Raw genomic sequence first — 18026 nt, 5'->3', positions numbered from 1 at the left:
GCGGACGCGAGCAGAAGGGTCTTCTCTGACCCGTCATCAAGGACGGCGTAAGTGTCCATGACTTTATCTTGGTAGCTCAATGTTACACGGACTACCTTTAAGAGCACTTGGGCGCCGCTGCTGCTGGCGGGGTCAATGTACATGACACTTGCCTTGGTGCTGCTCGATGGTGCAGGTGCAGGCTTTCTTCTGTTACTGTCGTGTAGGACATCTAGGTGGGCTCCGTCACACCGACTGCACCTCTTCTTTAGGCGGCACTCGGCTGCCATGTGACTGCGCGCACATTGGTAACAGCGCCTGTTGGACTTTATCCATTGACTCACTTCTTCTGCATTCATCTTTGTGAACAGGTCACATTGTGACAGCCAGTGTTCCTTCTCGCAGTACGGGCACACCATCTTCCACTTCTCTTTTCTCGAGGGGGTACTGTGGTTCTTACTGCTCGGTACTGATTCTGATTGGTGCATGACAGTCACTGATCTTCTTCCATCGTTTATTCTCCTGGGTCCCTCTCTGGAGCTTGGTGTGCTCCGCACGAACGTATCCAGTCGTAAGCTGCTGACTTCTCTCGCCAGGAAGTCGGCTAGATCGAGGAGGGATGGTTCGGGACCGTTAGGATCACGGTGGTCTCTCTGCCGCCTAAAGCGCTCTTGTCTGGCGGGTGGCAGCTTCTCTAAAATCCTCTCGACGTTAGAGTTGGCGTATAGCTCGTGCATACCCTTTTCTCGTTGCGCTCCCAGCATCCCTACCAGGGACTGCACTTTTATAGACAGGTCGTCTAATGAGCGATTGTCTGTTGCTGGGGGTAGGCGGTCAATATGCCTTATCTCTTGGATTACGTAATCCCATATACGTCCATATCTCTGGTCCAGCGCTGCTAGAGCCGCGGTGTATGGGGTCGTAGAGGTGGCATAGGCTAGCGCTATATTGTGCGCTCGGGGTACTTTCAGGTGCTTCAGTAATATTGCATACTTGTGACGTTCATCAACGACATCCACCATCATTGTCTCTAAGCACATTCGGAGCTCCGTGTACTGTGCCCGATTCTCATGGGTGAAGTCTGGGATGGTCGGTGTGGCAATGTATGACGCCGTGGATGGCTGATACATCGGCGAGCGTTGGGGGAGAGGCCTCCTAGGCGAGTCTCCTCTTGCGCCTCTCTGTGGGCTGGTACCGGCAGGGTACCATGGCCCGCTGGTCCAGGTGCTATTCCTCGGGGCTGGTCGTGCGTCGTGCTCACCCGTGAATAGAGTCGGGGGTCTGTAGCGCAGCGCCGCGGGGGTATAGCCTGGGCTGTACTGGACCTCCTGGTCCGGTGGAGTACTGTGCTGTCGTCGGGCTTGGTTCTCCTCCTCTCCCTCTTCTTCTTCTATCAGGTCCTCTAGATCCTGTAGTCGTTTATTTAGCTTCTCCGCAGTGTATGCTGCTCCTTCCTTGTAGCTGGGTCTCGCTTGGACCGGTCGGGGAAAGGGGTCTGCGGGGGGTATAGGCTTGGTCTGTTGGTCAAGTTCAGGGTCGCTTGCTCGGTTAGGAGACGCTGCCCTTGACTGTTGTCTCGATGAGTTCCTTGAACCCCTGGCGGAGGGAGAGGGTGTTGCCTTGAGGATCAGCTGCTCCATTAGTTGCGCTTGTAGCTTGTCGCGCTCGGCTTGTAGTCTGTCGCGCTCGGTTTCGCGCTGGATGAGAGCGAGGTCGCGCTCTGCTTCTCTTTGGGCACCGGCAGCGGCACGCTGGGTGTCTGCTCGGTCTCTTGCCATATTCTCTTCCGTCTGAAGGCGTCTCATCTCCAGGCGTATGCGCTCTTCTTCGCTCCGTTGCTGTGTCTGGAGTCGATCGCGTTCACCCTGAAGTCGATCGCGTTCACCCTGGAGTCGATCGCGTTCGGTAGAGGCTGTCAGGCTGACGAGGAACGCCTGTGATAGCATCCTCTCCGCTTCGCTGGGGGAAGACGGTTGTAGAGGTGAGCCGCTCCTGGCGGTACTCGTTGGGGAGTCCTGGAGCTCTATTTCCTCGGCGCTCTCCTCCTCTTCTTCCGTACAGAGTTCTCTCTCTGTAGGGTTGTCTTCCTCCCGGGGCTGGTCGGGGACTACTTCTTCGGTATTGGCGGGGGGTAAAGGCATGTCAGCTCCCTCCTGGTCCCCACCGTGAGCTTGGTCAGTTACATTAGAACCCACTAGGGCCTCTGTGGTCGGGGTAACCTGGTCGTTAAGGTCAGACATAATTTTACTTTCTACTTTTACCACGTTTACCGTTTGTAGAAGGCTAGGTAGTTGACTGACAGCGTAATCCTCTAAGTACGGAGGTGGCTGTCGTCTGCGCCGCGGGCGTTCTACGTTAGGAGGACCGTTTCGTGGAGTGTTCATCATAGGCCATTTCAATATTAATAACACTATATTAATATTACACTAGTTACCCTCCGGCTCGAAGGACCAATTGTAACTGAGGGGTACAATTCCCTGACTGTATTGATAAGTATGGTATCATTAAACCACTACCGCTTTATGTACTTTAACTACTGGCCACACAGTACATGATATAGATATGATGAACACTTTCCCACCTGATGAAACCAAGTCCACACAAATGTATCCGTCGAATCTTTAATATATAGCAAAGGGTATATACAACGTTCACGTAATGACATTTATGATTTGAATGCACTTGTAAGGCAAATGAGTATTCGTAGGCAAATCAACATTGAATGTCCAATCTCTGGTTACGCAGGAAGCAAGTATACAACCTGGTTCTTTAGGGAACTATAGCGATGGTACTTAATGATTATAGCTGGATACACTAAAGGGGGTCCCGCTGGTTGTAAGTCAGTAGGGGGGGGGGGGGGGGGGTTAGGAGAGCCGCTGGCGATATCCCATCTGGCCAACGATTTCTTGGGAGAATTCAGAGTGCTGAACACGGTGCCCACAGAACCTTGGTCCACAGATGAATACAGTTGGGCCCTCTTGTAGACGGTAGCTGCCGGTCCACAACGAAGAGACGTGAGGCGACCTCACTCGGGTTAGAGCGCCGTCTCACCTGGACTCCTCTCGGGGGTCGTTCCAACACTTACCAGTGTTGGCTGTTATCCATGGCATAATCAAAGCACCCAAAGCAAGTAGATAATCCAAGCCGTGTAGGGCTCGCCGTCGTCCGGGTAAGGTAATCCAATGTGCAGGTCCACTCGTCCTTGCCCAGAACTCCTCGGATGAAAGCACCACACGTGGTCTGCCCAGCCTGGTTAAGACTCTAGATAACGCGAGGAAAACGATGGGGGTACTGCTCACTTTATAACTCTAACCGAACGATGCACCATACATAATAGACTATTATTAACTTAATAGAAATACGTCCCACTCGACGGTATAGTGCCAAACTATGACAATTCAACTATTAATCCACACGATGTCTCAATGCCATTCTGAGGCCAAGTTGACCATACTGCACCACACGTGTATCGTGGGTGAGGCTTAACGTCTTGCCACTAGGTTGGAGGGTAAAGAACTAAGGGCTAAGGGAAGTTCTACTTTACTCGCGCCATATATATATGCGCTGTGAACAAATAGTACCATTCGTATTTCGGCAGACGTATTCCTACGCGGAACCGGGGCTAGTAACGACATGTTCGTCGGCACGATTAAACTTGAACCAAGGGGCTTGGCTGCTGGCGCCAAGTTCTTGTCCAATGAGAGAATGAAACTATTATGGGCTGTTAGTAGACCAAAGGGATATTCAGTGTATATGTACAAGGAATATACAAGGGATATCAAACGATATACAAATACTATTAAATATATATCCATAAATAAATATATATATTCGGTTTAATCTGATCCTTCACAACAGTGGTCGTTAGACCCCCCTAGGCATGGTTTATTGTTCACAAATCACGACTGCAAGTGGTGTAATGCTTTTATACAACTGCCACATTCATCCAACCTTATTGCTATACAATAAACACACATTAATCGAAGATTTATTGAAAAAACCATTCGCCAGAAAAAGTAGTTCCCACAACAACAAAAAAGACAATTTGCCTCCATGTGGAAGCAGCTCGGAAGTGCATCCAACCAACTAACACATCCAACTGTGTGTTATTGGAATGATTGAGAGAAGTTGCCTCATGTGGAAGCAGCTCGGAAGTGCATCCAACCAACTAACACATCCAACTGTGTGTTATTGGAATGATTGAGAGAAGTTGCCTCATGGAAGCAGCTCGGAAGTGCATCCAACGGATCCAACAAACTAACACATCCAACTGTGTGTTATTGGAATGATTGATTGAACATTTTATTACCAGATGCAGAATGGGTACAATACAGTATGGCTCAATACACACAATTGTTAAGGGTATGCAGACCTACTTTCTATAGAACTTCATTCTTAGATGCTTCTATAGAAAGTAGGTAAAACAAATTTAAAAGTTTTCTTTGCCCTATAGGGAAAAAAAGCTTTTCGCCCGATTTTTTTTTAATTTTTTTTTAAACCTAAGTAATAAAATTAGCAATCAACCAATCAATCAATTCAATAGACCATGCTCACTTAAAACAGCGCAGCACTCAGCTGCTTCTACAGTCTGACTCTCCCCCGCCCCGTTGCAGACAGGAGTGTGTGCGTGTGTGTGTGTGTGTGTGTGTGTGTGTGTGTGTGTGTGTGTGTGTGTGTGTGTGTGTGTGTGTGTGTGTGTGTGTGTGTGTGTGTGTGGGTGTGTGTGGGTGTGTGTGGGTGTGGGTGGGTGTGCCAGACAGTCTGCAGTCAGGGGGAAGGAAGAATTTATTTTTTTAAATTGCAAATTAATCAATCAATCAATTCGCGATTTTTCTTTTGTTCCACAATGATTCATGACCCATGGATTACACAATCCAACATTGTGTAAGAGACTAAGACATTCGCCGTGACAGAATCGCTTCATATTTAGTCGTTATGACGCTATCAACATATCCATTTGTTAAAGATTATTGTCCGCCATCTTGTTTTCTCCGACGGAGTGATCCAGGCGGAGTGATGTGATTCGGTTGTGGGCGGGTCCTGGGACCAGCAGCGTGGAGAGCAGTAGCGGCTTGTGGATGCTTCGCCACTAGGGGCGCTATACCAAACATTTTGCAAACATGTACAAGGCACGCATTGGCGAATATTATCACCATTGCCATCGATCAATACAGTCAGTCAAATGCAACCACGTTTCCAATAGCCCAACACAAACACGCACATCTCTCTCTCTCTCTCTCTCTCTCCCTCTCTCTCTCTCTCTCTCTCTCTCTCTCTCTCTCTCTCTCTCTCTCTCTCTCTCTCTCTCTCTCTCTCTCGCTCTCTCTCTCTCTCGCTCTCTCGCTCTCTCGCTCTCTCTCTCTCTCTCTCAGATGATGTCAGATCCATTCAATAATAATCACATTTGTATATCTCGTCATTTTAAACAAGTTACCATTCATTGTCTGAGTGGTTATGCCCCACACGCGGCGAAATTAGAGAGAGAGAGAGAGAGAGAGAGAGAGAGAGAGAGCGAGAGAGAGAGCGAGAGAGAGAGAGAGAGAGAGAGCGAGAGCGAGAGAGAGAGAGAGAGAGAGAGAGACCACGGCGGGTGCAGCATAACAGAAGAGAGAGAGAGAGAGAGAGAGAGAGAGAGAGAGAGAGAGAGAGAGAGAGAGAGAGAGAGAGAGAGAGAGAGAGAGAGAGAGAGAGAGAGAGAGAGAGAGAGAGAGAGAGAGAGAGAGAGAGAGAGCGTTAGTTAAGCATTAGCTGAGTGGCTAACAGCAGCTAAAGTTAGCTGAGTTGGCTAAGAGAGAGAGAGAGAGAGAGAATTAACTCACTTTGTTTAATTGAAACGTGGTCCAAAAAGTGTATGTCCACTGACTGTCCCCCAGACTGTTGTCGATGTATATCCATTCCACTCACTGCCCACTGTCCAGACTCCAGACTGAATCACAAGTTCACAACACACAGCTTCGAACATGTTGCAAACTGTGGCTAAGGAAAAAACTGGCATCGCCGCGTCGGCCAATCAGAGAGCGTCTCCGCGAAATGCGGCTATGGAAATTCTAGACGGAAATTCTAAATGCTTGACTAGACCGCTTCAAATCGCGCCCGGATTCCAACATAATAGTCATATTTCAACGCACAACGCGTTACGCACTGATTGGCTGTGACGGATACAGCGATCGAACAGTGACGCGCACTCAGAGCGCTATCGCGTCTAGCCCGGGCCGAGAAATACAAACAAATAAAAAAATAAAAAAGTGAGTCACTTCCAGTTCCTGAAAACGAGTATTTTTTTATTTTATATAGTAACGTTATATTGTGCATTGGAAACACAAACATACTTAAAATGAGTAAATATTATTCATTTTAAACATGTTTATATTATTTATAGGGCTATAAAACAAAAAACAAAAAGATACTTTTTCTTGTTGGCCTGAAGGGGGGGCGGCGCCCGTGCGCCCCTAGTGGCAGAGCCGCCACTGGTGGAGAGTTCCCTATACATACGTGTAAATGGACTGTTTCAGCCAATCAGAATCGAGACATTTGCATGCCATTGTATAAAATGGGACAGACCTTTGTTTGATTGATTGATTGATTGATTGAAAACTTTATTAACAGATTGCAGAATGGGTACAGTACAGTAGAGCTCAATTACATAAGGGGGTGCAGACCAGAGAAAGAATTTCGTCTTGTTTACATCAGGGTCCCCCATTTTCAATTCATCATAACATATATGACACACACGACACAGATAGACAGTACTGCTACATCTATACATTTATGACATACCAGATTTGCAAATACAGTACTGTTTGTGATACAAAAAGAGTCGAGAAAAGAGAGTACATTTGACGTAGAAACTGTTGGAGGAGGTTGGGTAGGAGGGGTGGGTGGGGGATAGACTTACACTGTACAAGCAAAACTGTACATTGGAATATTGACAAAACCATACTTGGTTATTTACTGTACATTGGAGGGGGTTGATATAGCTATAAACCTGCATTCCTTTGAATATATCATTAATCAATTAAACTTATATTGAAATACACTATATAGCCTATACACCAACACTGAAATGACAGTGGATAAATAAATAAGAACTAAAGCTAATCGGTGGAAATAGACTGCATTAATATTCCATAACAAGTCTTGTGTGCGCATACGAATGAACAGTAGCCTATAGGCTTAATTATGGAATAATAAGCCATACTGCGTTCATTCATTACGCCCGCCGTAGGCTATTATATTTCATTCATTCATTCATATACAGTAGCCTACTGCGCGCGCGCACGTGTGTGTGTGTGTGTGTGTGCGCGCGCGCGCTGCGGCAGGTGTACCGCGAGCTGTATATGATGCCAATACATTAATCTAATCTAGTTTTGATGGCACGCAAGCGCGATTACGAAACCTAGCCGCATTTCTCGGAGACGCTCTCTGATTGGCACTGACTGACGCTAGGTTTCTTAATCACGCGGCTCGCAAGACTCGCAAAGCACTTCCGCCATCCCATTTGCACACAGCTGCGTCACTAGTTGCCTTATAAGGAGCTCTGGAGGCAGTGTTTTGTATGCAAATGACCTGAACGGGAACGCGCTTTCGAGTTTAAGACAGAATGCCATTCTCCAAGCAGATATCAGATCATATAATTTGTGCGACCTTTTCAGCCACTTAAGACATATTACCAGCACGTTCAGGACTCAGAGTGAACTTGTCATTGATTATGTCTCAGTGGTTCCAAGATAAGTCTTCCAGAATATATCTTTGACCCAATGGGTCTCATTCCCGAACGGATTTACGACAAAACATTTCCTCTCAGGCAGATTTCTGCCCATTTAAGACATATTAGCGCTAGTAGCGCGATTCACCAAATTTTCCTGAGATCGGATTTGCCCGTGGCTGAGAGCAGAATTTAAGAGTGCTGAGGAGCACACTTATGATTGATTGACTAATTGAAAATGTTATTAACTTGACAGACTGTGTTCTCCATTCGTAATGGCTTTATTTGGGAGGAATCATAGTGATTCCTTCATGTCAACGCTACAGGCCTCCTTGGAATTAATGACTTAATCATCATTAAAATAAATATGACAATATTTGTACAATAAGAAATTACGCATTTGATGTCGGAAAGATATTCCGACACAATTATGCAATTATTGTGAAATTATTGAAAATAATAATTATTTAATGCCTTCTGTGGAATTTGTATTTCTTATCTGTTTTATTGATTAATTATACATTTGAAAGAATGCAGGTTATAGCAAACATGAATTGGTACAATGGGACAGACATTTGTTTGATATAGCTATAACTTGCATTCCTTCAAATGTATCATTAATCAATAAAACAGATATTGAAATACACTATGTAGCCTAGTACAGGGGTTCTTAAACTTTTCAGGCCGCTACCCCCAAATAACGGTGTCAGAGAGCCGCGACCCCACCCCCACTATTATAGGAGGTAAATAAAAAATAAATATATATATTATAATTTATTTGTCATTAATGGAATAATAAGCCTATACTGCGTTCATTCATTACGCGTGTAGGCTATACAGTACTGCGCGTGCGCGTGTGTGTGTCTGTGCGCGCGCTGCGGCAGGTGCACCGAGCTGTACTATATATGATGCCAATACATTCATCTAATCTAATTTCGATGGGTCACAAATCGCTTCCACGTCCATTTTCACACGGCTGCATCATTAGTTGCCTTATAAGGAGCTCTGGAGGCATTGTTTTGTATGCAAATTATCTGAACGGGGACGCACATTCACATTTGAGACATGGTGCCATTCCCCAACGCAGATATCACAGGTGCGACCGTTTGAGCCACTTAAGACATATTCCCAGCACGTTGGGGACTCAGAGTGAACTTGTCATTGATTCTGTCTCAGTCAGTTCCAAGATAAGTCTTCCAAGAGAACTCTTTGGAAAATATTCGGGAATGAGACCCATTCATTTTAAACTATTTTGATGCCTCAAAATAATGTTTTGGTTTGATTTATGATGATATAACATGCGATATGATACAATCATTCTAAGGATTACGTGTGTGTAATACATTTGTTTTGTACACTAATTACAAGTTATGCAAATGTACAAATCTGAAACTGCATAGTGCACTTTATCATTAGTTACTTTATTAATTCATATCTTTGTGAGGTTACAGTTATAATTTACATTACATTAAAGATGGCGCCGCTATGCCCGGCCGCCTGTCTGTGCGCTCCGTCGAGACTGTGCTTACTTTTGCTAATATTTATAGTTTTAAGAGTTTTGTCTGTACCAACAGTAGGTGCATTTAATGTGTATGACCGTCAGTCACTTATAGACATCGGATTACGGGAAACTTACCGACTAGATTACTCCCTGGATCAGCTTTCTGAACCGCAGCAATGGCCTGTTGAGATCTTGAGGACACCAGGACCAGGTCTTGACCCCAGGGACAAAGGAACCATCAGACGGCGTGGGAAGAGAGCTGGGATCCGTAACAGACTGGGAACCAGACGACACCGAACGCCACTACCCAGTATATTGCTAGCCAATGTACAATCGATTGACAATAAATTAGACGACATCCGAGCAAGGATTAAATTCCAGAGAGACGTTAGAGATTGTAATGTTCTCTGCTTCACTGAAACGTGGCTGTCGCCAGAAACCCCGGACCACGCCATCCAACCGGCCGATCACTTCTTCATCCACCGCAAGGATAGAACAGCTGAATCAGGCAAACAGCGCGGAGGTGGGATCGCCTTCATGGTGAACAACAATTGGAGCGATCCAGCCAACGTGAAGGAATTATCGAACCACTGCTGCACCAACCTGGAATATATAACAATCAAGTGTCATCCTTTCTTCCTTCCGAGAGAGTTAACGGCGATCATCCTTGTAGGAGTGTACATTCCACCGCAAGCCAGCGATAGTGTCGCGCTCTCCAGACTTCACGATGAGGTAAACAAACTCCAAGCCGCGAACGTTAACGCCGCCATTGTAGTAGTGGGTGATTTCAATAGCGCCAATCTGAGAAAGGTTTTGCCTGACTTCTATCAGCATGTGACTTGTAACACCAGAGGCGGTAACATTTTAGATCACTGTTACTCGCAATTCAAGGGTGGATACAAGGCTCATTCTGCTAGTGGCTTTGGGAAGTCTGATCATGCGGCCATATTTCTTTCTCCAAAGTACAAACAAAGAATCAAGAGCACTCCTGTAGTCTCGCGAGAGGTGCAGAAATGGGATTTGACGTCAGAGGAGACGCTCCAGGCTGCGTTTGAGTGCACAGACTGGAGCGTGTTCCGCGACACAGATAACATTAATGTCTACACGGAGACAGTGCTGGACTATGTTCGTACTTTGGTGGAAGAAACAATCCCCACTACCACAATTAGAGTTTACCCAAATCAAAAACCCTGGGTAGACAAATCCGTCCGTGAAGCTCTGAAAGCGCGCACCAAAGCATACAACGACGGCCTGGTGGCAGGCAACATGAATGACCACAAGGTGGCGCGATACAACGTAAGGAGGACAGTGACAGAGGCCAAACGGCGCTACAGAGATAAAATTTAACTCCAGTTTGAACAGGCTGACTCCAGAGCTATGTGGCAGGGGCTCAAAACGATGACAGACTACAAAGGCACCTCCCTCAAACTGAACAGTGACATCTCCTTAGCAAATGACCTCAATACCTTCTATGCGAGGTTTGATGCTGGTAATAACAACACCAGCCCACAAGCCACGGCAATGGGGGGGGGGGGTCTGCTGCTGATGGAGACTCAGTGTTCAGGGTAACAGAGCATGAGGTGAGGCAGACCTTTAAAAAAGTGAATATCAGGAAGGCAGCAGGACCGGACGGCATCCCCGGCCGCGTCCTAAAAGTCTGTGCCGACCAACTGGCCCCGGTATTCACTGACATATTTAACCTGTCCTTAGAACAGGCTGTCATCCCCACCTGCCTGAAGAAGTCCACTATTATCCCTGTACCCAAAAAATCCAAGCCTGCTTGCCTCAACGACTACCGCCCTGTAGCTCTCACCTCCATAGCCATGAAGTGCTTTGAGAAGCTAGTAAAGGGCTACATCTGCTCCTCCCTCCCCATCAACATGGACCCCCTGCAATTTGCATACCGCCCCAACAGGTCCACGGAGGACGCCATAGCCCATGTGCTGCACACAGCAGCATCACACCTGGACAAGAGGAAGGGGAACTATGTGAGAATGCTATTCATCGACTACAGCTCGGCATTCAATACCATAGTCCCCTCCAAACTCATAGCCAAGCTCAGGGACATGGGCTTGAACTATGACCTCTGCCAGTGGGTCTTGGACTTCCTGACGGGCAGACCCCAGGTGGTGAGAGCAGGCAACTGCACCTCCTCATCCATCACCCTCAACATAGGGGCCCCCCAGGGCTGTGTTCTGAGTCCCCTCCTCTACTCCCTGTACACACACGACTGTGTGGCTCAGCGGAGTAGCAACACAATCATCAAATTTGCTGACGACACAGTGGTGGTGGGCCTGATCTCTGCCAACGACGAGAGGGCCTACCTGGAAGAGGTCAAGGTCCTGGCGGGATGGTGCCAGGAAAACAGCCTCTCCCTGAACTTCAGCAAAACAAAGGAGATGATTGTGGACTTCAGGAGGTCGGGGGTCAAGGACTACAGCCCCCTCAGCATCGACGGGGCACCGGTTGAGAGAGTCAACAGCTTTAAGTACCTCGGAGCCTACATATCCGAGGACTTGACATGGACCACACACATTGACAGTGTTGTGAAGAAGGCACGACAACGCCTCTACTTCCTCAGGCGCCTAAGGAAGTTCCAAGTCAGTCAGAAGATCCTTAAGAACTTCTACTCATGTACAATAGAGAGCATCCTGACTGGCAACATCACCTCCTGGTTTGGGAATAGCACTGCACAAGACCGAAGCAGACTACAAAGAGTGACACGTTCAGCCGAACGCACAATCGGAGGGGGGCTCCCCACCCTCCAGAACATTTACAACAAGCGGTGCAGGGGCAAGGCTAAGAGAATCATTAAAGACTCCAGTCACCCGAACAACTGCCTCTTTGAACTGCTGCGGTCAGGCAAGCGATACCGGAGTCTCAAGGCGAGCATAGAAAGACTCAGAAGAAGCTTCTATCCCCAGGCCATCAGGCTGCTTAACGAACAATGAAAACTACACAACAACAACCATCAAACGCACATAGCACACACATCCACACGCACACACTCACTTTAAACAAACACACTGTAGCACCCACTCCCCACACTTTATAGCACACACTCACTTTAAACAAACACACTGTAGCACCCACTCCCCACACTTTATATTTATTGATGAAGGATTGCACTACAACTCGTACACCTTACTGTAAATTGTACCTAAATTGTACCTCATCCCATTTCTGCTTTGCACTATATAATATTGTACATTAGTACACTGCATAGTATTGTATATTATATGGTAACTCAGTTACGTCTATTCTGCATCGAACATTGTACATATGTCTATACTGAACACTGTGACCTCATTTTCTACTTCTAATTTACATGCTATACTATGTTATTTGATACTATCTTGTCTAGCACAGTGTCTGGAGCGTAACAGTAAGAAGCATTTTGTATGAAAGTATTCTGTACTTCTGTATGACAACTATTAAAGAAACTTGAAAAGATACGAAGCTATATTTCTTAAAGCTGCATTTTTTAATACAGAAGAGGTATTATTTAGAACATGAATTCATATTTAGTAAGGCTTGAAAAGAGCTATTATTTTGTTATAGGTTGATTTTTAAGTTATTTTCTTGAGATTTGTCGGATGACTAGGCATAATAAAGCATGTTGAGTAACTTTGGTTATAGAGATATTATTTTGTTATATAAATAATAATGTTCTATACATACAGAGGCATACTTTAAATATATTAAAATTATAAGGCATCTTTGAGTAAACTTTAAGTATCTTGAGGCTGTGGGCAGAGTGTCCTCTTTTTTGGAAATCACAATATGGTCACCCTAGAATATACAGTCCTTTTTAGTCCAGAGGTACTAACCTCTGACCTATAGTGGAAGAGTTAGACTTTTCAGAAGTTGCATCTGTTCTGACTTTATTTATTCCTGTCCTAGATTGCAGATGTGAAGAAACCACCCAAGACACTAGACAAGCCAAAGCCTCCATCCGCAGGTGATTTCTACAAGATACAAGATACAAGAGTTTTATTTGTCACGGCATACAGGTATACAGTGAAATGCGGGGGGTCTCGCCCGCAACGATGTGCATAATACAAGTAATAATAATAATAATAATAATAGAGTCCAACCAATAGAGCGACATACAAGTAACAAGTGCAATAAACAAGTAAACAAAGTAGGCATATCGGTATCTGTACATGAGTTATTTACAGAGCATGGTAGGACATGCTAGGTCCTGTGGTAGTGCAGTACACTGTTAGCTACTGATGAGGCACTGGGTCTTTATGTACACTGCTATACAATGCTATATTATACAATCTCAAGCTATACTATTCTTAAAGTGACCTTTCCTTCTGTAAAGTGTCCATAGTGTGAGCGTGTGCAGCATGAGTGTGTGTGTGCTCATGTTAAAGTGAGTGTGTGAGCGTGTACAGTGTGTGTGTGTTGTGTGTGTGCTCATGTGTGCTTGTGCGTGGAGAGTTCAGTGTTCAAGGCTCTGATGGCCTGGGGGAAGAAGCTGAGCCTAAGTCTCTCTGTCTTCGTTACTGGTGCTCGCAGGCGTTTGCCTGACCGCAGCAGCATGAACAGGCTGTTGTTGGGGTGGTGAGGGTCTTTCATTATCCTGGAGGCTCTGGATTTGCACCTCTTGTTGTATAGGACCTGCAGGGTTGGTAGTGCAATACCTGTGGTACGCTCGGCTGAGCGCACCACTCTCTGTAGGGCCTTCCTGTCCTGTGCCGTGCTGTTGCCATACCAGGCAGTGATCTTTCCAGTCAAGATGCCCTCTACAGCTCCGGAGTAGAAGGACTGGAGTATCTTCCCAGATACTCTGAACTTCCTTAACTGTCTCAGGTGGTAGAGGCGCTGCTTCGCCTTTTTTATGACTGAGTGTTGTGTGTTGTCTGTGTGTTGACCATGTCAGGTCCTCTGAGATGTGGACCCCCAGGTACTTAAAGCTGCTCACCCTGTCCACGGTAGCCCCGTTAATCATCCGTGGTGTGTGTGTCTCCTGCTGTCCTCTCCTATAATCCACGATCAGCTCCTTGGTTTTACCAATGTTCAGGAGCAGGCTGTTGTCCTGGCACCAGCGTTCCAGTACCTCAACCTCCTCCCGGTAGGCCTTCTCGTCGTTGTCCGAGATCAGCCCCACCACCACCGTGTCGTCTGCGAACTTCACTATGGAGTTGGAGCTGAACTTGGCCACACAATCGTGTGTGTAGAGTGAGTACAGCAGGGGGCTTAGAACACAGCCCTGGGGGGACCCGATGCTCAGGGTGATGGTGTTGGAGGTCTGACCCCCCACCCTGACCGCCTGGGGTCTTTCACTCAGAAAGTCCAGTACCCAGGCGCTCAGGGCGGAGCTCAGACCCAGCTCGATCAGCTTGTCCACCAGTCTGGTGGGGACTATGGTGTTGAACGCTGAGCTGTAGTCAATGAACAACAGTCTCACATAGCCCCCCTTCTGACGGTCAAGGTGGGAGAGGGTGCTGTGCAGTACCTGGGAGACCGCGTCGTCAGTGGACCTGTTTGTCCTGTATGCAAATTGCATAGGGTCCATATCACTGGGGAGGGAGGCACAAATGTGGTCCTTGACCAGCCTCTCAAAACATTTCATGACCACAGAGGTGAGTGCCACCGGTCTGTAATCATTTGGACATGTTGGGGAGGGTTTCTTCGGTACAGGGATGATGGTAGACATCTTGAAGCAGGCAGGGACCACTGACTCCGCCAGGGATTGATTAAATATGGCGGTGAACACCGGGGCAAGCTGGTTGGCACATGACTTAAGTATGCGTCCTGTTATACCATCTGGGCCAGCAGCCTTCCTGGTGTTCACCTGCATAAATGCTCTTCTCACACTGTGTACCGTCAATGAGAGAGCGTCCCCGCCCCCCCGCGGATGCCCCCCCCCCCTCCACAACAGCCAGCGCACCAGTGACGTCACTAGCCGTTGGGCTAGCAGTGCCACTGTTTGCACCAAACCGCGCGTAGAAGGTGTTGAGCTGGTCCGCAAGGGAGGTGTCGTCGCTCCCCATTGAGGGGACGCTGACTTTGTAGTCAGTTATAGCCCTCAGTCCCTGCCATAAGCCTCTTATGTCATTCTGTGCCATTTGTGCCTCCATCTTGTCGGCATACGTCCTCTTAGCAAGTTTGACAGCCTTGCGCAGAGTGTAGACTGTTGTCTTGTACTCTTCCATGTTTCCTGACTCTCTGCCCAGGTTATAAGCAGTGGTGCGAGAGTTCAGGGCTGCTCTGATAGTACTGTCCACCCATGGTTTCTGGTTTGGGAACACCCTCACCTTCTTTGTGGGGACGATACCATCAGCCAGTGTTGTTATGAATGACACCACAGCGTCTGTGAAATCGCTGACGTCACTGTTACTCCTCTTGAACATTCCCCAGTCGGCGGCGTCTAGTGCGTCCTGAAGCGTGGCCTCTGATTGGTCGTCCCATTTTTTTACCTCACGTGACACGACGGCGTCACTTGATCTCTGTTTATATGCTGGGACCAGCAAGATGGCGGCATGATCCGACGTGTTTGTTGCTCCCGCTAATGGTGGAGCCGGTACAGCCTTGTAACCGGCTCTGAACGGGGTGTAACAGTGGTCGAGTGTATTTCCTCCCCTTGTGGAGCAGACGATGTGCTGGAAGAAAGACGGCATGACTTTCTTCAGATTCGCCTGATTGAAATCCCCGGCTACTATCATGGCTGCGTCCGGATGCTTGATCTGGTGTGTGTTCAGATGTTCGTGTAGTTCCCCTAACGCCCTGCCGACGTTCGCCTGGGGGGGAATGTACACTGCAGTCATGATCACTGCAGTGAATTCGCGCAGAAGATGGAACGGGCGACATTGGATCGTGAGGTGTTCCATGTCGGGAGAGCATGAACGGGAGAGTATCTTCACCTCCCCGGGGCTAGTCCAGCCGTTGTTGGTCATAAGGCATAGACCCCCGCCGATGCTCTTCCCGGAGGCTTCTGTACGGTCCGCTCTGAAGATGGTGAAGGAGTTGGAGTTGCGTTATGGCAGCGATCGCTACACACGGACGTCTGTCTAGAGTCCTGCAACAATATGTGAGTGGCGGACGCATTTGCCAGATGCACGGAGATCTCCAGAGATCCATTTCCGGTTGCAACTCTCCGATCATCCACCAGGCGGCAGTATTGAAGCGTTGCAGAGTTGTGCAGGCTCCCACTGTATCAGACCAGGCTCCGTGAGGGAATAATGAATACCATGGCGAAAAAATGTAATATTATCTCAATAACGTCGTACGCCGTGGAATGGCAGAATTAGCATGAACTCGAATCACGTTGTACGACGTTTTTGGCGCAGGATGTGTTAACTAAAAATAGACAAAAATGTCATCCGTTTTCGTCTACAAAATCTAGACTAAAACAAAAAAGACTAAATTGAGACAAAAACTGACTAAGACTAAAATGCTCAGACATTTAGTTGACTAAAACTGACTAAACGAAAATAAATGAAGATGACTAAATATGATGAAATCGAAAAAGGAGCACTTGACTAAGACTAAAACTAAAATTAAAATAGCTGCCAAAATGAACACTGCATGGCACGCAACGTAACCTTAGGTTTAGACATATGGTCCAAAAAGGATCTCACTGCATCCTTCATTGCAATCAGTGCTTGTTATTTCAACCCAGAAGATAATAAGGCTGAACATATACTCCTGAACCTGAACGAAATGGTTCACCCCCACACTGCTCAAGCTATAAGTGCGCTTGTGGAGGAGTGCATAGAAGCCTGGGGGATCCCAAAAGAGAAAATCCTCACGATGATCACTGACAATGGCAGCAACATGGTGGCTGCGTTCCCGTTCCGTACTGCAGGAGAAGAGGCCACAACTTCTGAGGACTCAAGAGTTGGACTCGGAGCACAATGAGGATGGTGACATTGACGAGAACAACAACGATGTGCTGCAGGAAGGAGAGGATGACATTAACGGGTCAGTCTGTGCTTGAAGTTGAAATAATTCTATATTCATTTGAATCATAATAAATAGGTAACTGGTTATAATTGAATTTCATATACATAAATAAGTTAATATGTTAACTTAAAAGGTTAAACATTGTGAATTGAATAAATAAGTTAAAAAGAATAAATGGATTAAACTATGCATTTGTAATTTTTCTTATCTCCATAGAGGTGGTCTAGGTCTGGTTAGGGGTTAGAGTTAGAGGTGGTCTAGGTCTGGTTAATATAAGGGCAATAACCAGACCTAGACCACCTCTAACTCTAACCCCTAACCAGACCTATACCTCTAAATCTAACCCCTAACCAGACCTCTTCCATGTGGCACTTTAACACCGACCTCAAAATGTGATTTGTCATTTTATATAATGTTTTTATGCAAGCAGATTGCAATCAGTGTGTAGTACTGTGTACTATACTACTACTGTGTGTTTACAGTATCCTGTCGCTCTGCCAGCAGAGCGAGGCAAGAAGAGATAATGTGTCTCATTTCTCCATTCACAGATTGACAGTGCACCCTTCCTGTGTATCACTTGTGCCGCCGACTCAGATTCCCCTAGGTTAAAAAATAAATACGCAATTTAAATCAGAATATGTTCCATGTTGACTATTTCTGAATCTATTGACCATTTCAACTTTCAAGGAATGTTTGGTTACTATTGGGCTTCTAGCCTTCTACTGAACGTATTGTGAATCAGCTTATAGGGTTTTGGCTAGACTATTGTCATGTACGAAGGTCTAACGACCGCACAGAATAGTAGCTGGAGCAGGCTGTACATGAACAGAAACAGCCTCTCTCAGTAAATGCTTTCAAAATAGTCCCGGGCAGGTAGGTAATAATAAACACAAGACGTTGTTCCAAAAATAGTAAATTATATTT

Source organism: Notolepis coatsorum (assembly GCF_963971535.1).
Source record: "Notolepis coatsorum genome assembly, chromosome: 20".
NCBI lineage: Eukaryota > Metazoa > Chordata > Actinopteri > Aulopiformes > Paralepididae > Notolepis > Notolepis coatsorum.
This window is presented reverse-complemented; position numbering follows the sequence as displayed.